The sequence below is a fragment of the Lolium rigidum genome, chromosome 3 (assembly GCF_022539505.1).
Source record: "Lolium rigidum isolate FL_2022 chromosome 3, APGP_CSIRO_Lrig_0.1, whole genome shotgun sequence".
Lineage (NCBI taxonomy): Eukaryota > Viridiplantae > Streptophyta > Magnoliopsida > Poales > Poaceae > Lolium > Lolium rigidum.
Genome location: NC_061510.1, coordinates 355,107,016 through 355,112,728, shown reverse-complemented (window position 1 = coordinate 355,112,728; position 5,713 = coordinate 355,107,016). Strand labels below are relative to the sequence as shown.

The 5,713-nt window shown below is 47.8% G+C and overlaps 1 pseudogene; it reads left to right on the top strand.

The window, feature by feature from the left end:
• The window catches only part of LOC124697249, a 38,809-nt pseudogene extending 34,059 nt beyond the window's left edge, over positions 1-4,750 (top strand).
• The last annotated feature ends 963 nt before the right edge of the window (positions 4,751-5,713 follow it).

Sequence of the window (5,713 nt, the reverse complement as noted above, 5' to 3'; positions counted from 1 at the left end):
GCATCACTTTTATGCCTCGGTTAATTTATTTTGCCGCAAGCGATGATTATGACGATTCATTGCTCTCTTGATTTGTCGCTCCCTAGTCTTTTGCTAGCCTTCACTTGTACTGAGCGGGAACGCTGCTCATGCCTCCAAACACATGAAAACCAAGTTATTCCAGAGTGTCCACTATAAATACCCATGCATGGCATTTCAAACCATTCCAAGTAAATTCTCATGCGCTACCTTTAAAACCTTCAAAATGTTTCCGCTTATCCAATAATTTTGCAAAAAGAGCTGGCAACGGGATTCCCAGTCCCGAATTAATTAACTTAAATAGACACTCCTCCATGGTTTGTGATTGTTGGACGGCACCCGAAGGATTCGGTTAGCCATGGCTTGTGTAAGCAAAGGTTGGGGGGAGAGTCATCATCATAATAAAACTAAACTAAAAAGGCACTCCTTCATGGTATGTGATTGTTGGCAGGCACCCGAGGATTCGGTTAGCCATGGTTTGTGTAAGAAAGGTTGGAAGGAGTGCCACATAAACATGCAAATAATTCATGGGAGCCGCTCTTGGGAATCCGGTTGGCGAGGTAGTTGGTGTACCCATTACCATTCGTTGACAACAACAAACACCTCTCAAAATAATTTTACTCCTCGCTTTACAAATGAAAAGCTCTAGCGCATGTTAATCCCTGCTTCCCTCTGCGAAGGGTCAATCTTTTACTTTTATGTTGTGTCTCCATCCTTTCTTTGAGCACTTTCTTGAGAGCACAACTGTCATTCTTAGTATAATATGCTTGTCTCAAAATATGATTGATTGTGGTATAACTTTGATGCTTTTATCTTTGACAATCACTACTTCTAGTCTTTCTATGAACTCCGGAGGTGCCCGGGCATTTATGTTTTGCCAATCAAATACAGGCAAGCGAGATACCACTTTATCATACTCTCTTATGAACATTGCAATCCTGCTTATATACATGATTCATGATGCTTATTATTAATTGTTGGTACCTCTTCATGATTGACATAGCTGTTAGATGATCTTATTTGCATGTACCTTATTATGAACTCGCTCAAGTATTAGCCATATCATGAGAATATATACATCATATGAACAAATGTGTTCGTGAAAGTTCTTTTATCGCTCAGTTGTTAACCGAATTGCTTGAGGACAAGCAATAAGCTAAGCTTGGGGGAGTTGATACGTCCAAAACGTATCTACTTTCCCGAACACTTTTGCTATTGTTTTGCCTCTAATTTGTGTATTTTGGATGCAACTAACACGGACTAACGCTGTTTTCGGTAGAACTGTTCCGGTGTCTCGTTTTTGTGCAGAAATCCAACTTTCAGGAAAAACCTCGGGATTTTGACGAAAGGCCCTATTTTCCCAGAATACTGGGGGAGCCAGAAGGACAAATCAAGTGGAGGCCCGAGGGCCCCACACCATAGGGCGGCGCGGCCCAGGGGGGGCCCGCGCGGCCCTGTGGTGTGGCCCCCTCGGCTGGCCTCCGACGCCCTCCTTCGGACTACTTATTCGCCTCGACCTAAAAACGCACGGGGAGAAGTCGAAGTCGCCGTAAACCCTCCGGAACGCCGCCACATCGCGAAACTCCGTCTCGGGAGCCGAAGTCTCCGTTCTGGCACTCCGCCGGGACGGGGAATTGGAGGAGATCATCGCCGCCATCACCGCCAACGCCTCTCCATCAACCAGCCATGTTTCCCCCATCCATGTGTGAGTAATTCCCCCGCTGTAGGCCGAAGGGGATGGTAGGGATTGGATGAGATTGGTCATGTAATAGCATAAGATTGTTAGGGCATAGTGCCTAGTATCCGTAGATGTTACTTTTATGATATTGTTGCAACTTGTTATGCTTAATGCTTGTCACTAGGGCCCGAGTGCCATGATCTCAGATCTGAACATGTTATTATTTCATCATGATATTCATTGTTTATGGTCTTACCCGCAAGTTGTATACACATGTTGTTGTCCGGAACCAATGGCCCCGAAGTGACGAAATCGGGACAACCGGAGGGAATGGTAGCGATGTGAGGATCACATGTGTTCACGGAGTGTTAATGCTTTGCTCCGGTACTCTATTAAAAGGAGTACCTTAATATCCGAGTAGTTTCCCTTGAGGCCCGGCTGCCACCGGCTGGTAGGACAAAAGATGTTGTGCAAGTTTCTCATTGCGAGCACGTACGACTATAATTGGAACACATGCCTATTGATTGATTAGTACTTGGATACCGTTTTATTATTATCTGCAAATGCCCTGCTATGATTGTTACATGAGTTTCTCTCATCCATGCAACGCCCGTCATCCGTCCCCGTGCCTACGTATTTTAATCCTCGCTGTTTACTAAAATCACTACTCGCTGTCTTTGTTACTTCCGTCGTTGTTATTTCACTACTCGCTATCTGCTATAAAGCTGTTACTACTTGATAAACTCTTGCGAGCAAGTCTGTTTCCAGGTGCAGCTGAATTGACAACTCCGCTGTTAAGGCTTTCAAGTGTTCTTTGTCTCCCCTTGTGTCGAATCAATAAATTGGGTAATACTTCCCTCGAAGACTGTTGCGATCCCCTATACTTGTGGGTCATCAGGCATATGGATCAAGAGTGGGTTTTTTCCATCCCGATGGCGGATAGATATACTCTGGGCCCTCTCGGTGGAATATCGTCTGATTAGCTTGCAAGCATGTGACTAGGTCACAAGAGATGACATACCGCGGTACGAGGAAAGAGTAATTGTCGGTAACGAGGTTGAACAAGGTATGGAGATACCGATGACCGAACCTCGGACAAGTAAAGTATCGCGTGACAAAGGGAATCAGTATCGTATGTAAATGGTTCAATCGATCACTAAGTTATCGTTGAATATGTGGGAGCCATTATGGATCTCCAGATCCCGCTATTGGTTATTGGTCGGAGAGTAGTCTCGACCATGTCTGCATAGTTCACGAACGGTAGGGTGACACACTTAAGGTTTGATATCGTTTTTAAGTAGATATGGAATATGGAATGGAGTTCGAATGTTGTTCGGAGTCTCAGATGGGATCCAGGACATCACGAGGAGTTCCGGAATGGTCCGGAGAATAAGATTCATGTATAGGAAGTCACTTTCCAAGTTTGGAAATGATCCGGTGCATTTATGGAAGGCGCTAGAATGTTCTACAACCTTCCAGAAGAAATCACCATGTAAGGTGGAGTCCCGGATGGACTCCACCAACCCTGACCAGCCAACCAAGAGGTAAGGTGGATTCCATGGTGGACTCCACCACCTTGGCCGGCCAAGGAAGAAGGAAAGGGGGGAGTCCCACTCCCCCTAGGTTTCACCCTTTGGTAAGTTTTGGAGTTGGACTCTTATTCAAATCTTTGGGCTAACCCTTGGGGTTCCACCTATATAATGAGGGAGAGAGGGAGGGCACCGGCCACCACACTAGCCGCACCACCCAAGGGCATCAAGGCCGGCGCCCCACGTTCCCCCTCTCCCCAAACCCTAGCCGCCCCCTCCCCCCACTTCTCCCGTAGTGCTTAGGCGAAGCCCTGCCAGTGATCTCTACCACCACCGACACCATGCCGTCGTGCTATCGAGATTCCGAGGAGGATCTACTACATCCGCTGCCCGCTGGAACGGGGAGAAGGACGTCGTCATCAACACCGAACGTGTGACCGAGTACGGAGGTGCTGCCCGACTGTGGCACCGTCAATATCTTCTACGCGCTTTTGATAGCGGCAAGTGATCGACTACATCAACAACGAGATCTAATCTCGTAGGCTTTGGAATCTTCGAGGGTTAGTCTCATGATCTTCTCGTTGCTACCATCTTCTAGATTGGATCTTGGCTTGTTATTCGTTCTTGCGGTAGGAAATTTTTTGTTTTCTATGCTACGAATCCCATCAAGATCTGTATAACCGACGCTCACATACAAGCGCATACACTCATCTCTATGAACGCACACACACCCTACCCCTATGAGCATCTCCGGAAACTGAGCCGACAGATTGGATCTTGAAATTGACGAAGTCACCACATCCGCCTCGCTGTCGAGGGAAACGTCACCTCCCATTGAATGAATATTCCGCCTTTATGAGATACACAGATGTCAAACTTGGGGTTTGAACTCTGGTGTGCTGGGGGTACAACCACCCTTCTAACCACCCAACCTCAGGTTGGTTCTCGACTGACTAGCCTTGCTTACTCTTGTTGACAATTGTTTTCCTCGCTTAGCACTAATGGTTTATCTTCTTTTAATGGAATAATGCAGGCCAGAAACTAAGAAGATGGCGGGCTTGCCACTTGCCACCAGTTCACCAGCGGGGAGCTCCACGCCCTGCAGCCGATCTTCCGAATGTACGGTCGGCGGCAGGTCTTCGCAGTCCCCGTCGTGACGCTCAAGGTGTTCAAGGACAACATCTTGGTGCGTGAGTTCCTAGAGAAGGGGCAGGGCCGGGTGCTGGTGGTGGAGGGCGGCCTGCGCTGCGCCATCCTGGGTGGGAACCTCGCGCAGCTGGCGCTGAACAACGAGTGGGCGGGCATCGTGGTGAACGCGTGCATCCGGGACGTGGACAAGATCGATGGCTGCGACATCGGCGTGCGCGCGCTCGGCTCGCATCCCATGAAGTTCAACAAGTAGGGGATGGGCGAGAAGCACGCACCGGTGGCCATAGCGGGGACAAATGTCTGCGACGGCGAGTGGCTCTACCTCTACGCCGACGCCAACAGGATCCTCGTCTCCAGGACCAAGCTCATCGTGTAGACAGACCCTGTAAAATGATGGATGAATGAACTGGGCTGTAAATAAAAGAGGACGAGTGAGCACTCTTGTTTCTGCTTGCTTCTGCCCTCCCTAACTGAATATGTTGGCGATATATCACTTCTCGAAATAGACTTTCACCCCGTTTTATAAATAAAGCAACCACATTCATACAAGGTCGAGTACAACACACCTAGAAACTACCGAAACACCAAAGGTCTGCTAGGGCCACAGCACATCATGCCTAAAGAACGAGCTCAAGCGATACAACCCAAAGAGAAGGGCCACTCAGCTGGCGCTATATCTGAAGCTCAGAACTTTGCAACAAGGAAGCTTTGGCAGATGCGAATAATAATTTGATGCCGTCGAAGTTCCAGGTTGGGGTCCGAATCCTGCTGTATCTCCAAACTGCCTGTGTGTGGGTTTAGGGTTTGATCCCTCCTGATGTATCTCCAAGTTGAGGATGTGATCCCTCCTGTGTTCAACGGCGTTGGGGCAGCGAGGGCAGCACGGCGACTTGAGAAAGTTGTATTCCTGATACCACCCATGCCCAATACATGTCTACCTGGTCAATGACCGCTGCAAATGGTACAGCGTGCTAGCCAAGGTACTTGTTAATAGCTCATTTACATCGCACGAAGCAAACACTGGATGCATCGGGTGAGCGCGTGTATATATATACACACGCATCTGACACATCTTACAAAGGCATAGCTCGACTACTGGGGTCCCAGTTTATCAATGATGTAAGTGTCGGAAATGTGCTCTTATTGATCATTGAGGGATAAAAGATTTGATGAAATGGCACTCATATGCACCAATTGAATCTGATCAATGTAATCGCAGGAACTTGAACTTGAAATAGGGCCGACGCAATCCATGTAGTGAAGCCTACTTATGATGCTCTAATATAGAGTAATGTTCCCTGGTACGTTTTCGCTGAACGGTGATGTTTTCCTCTCAGCC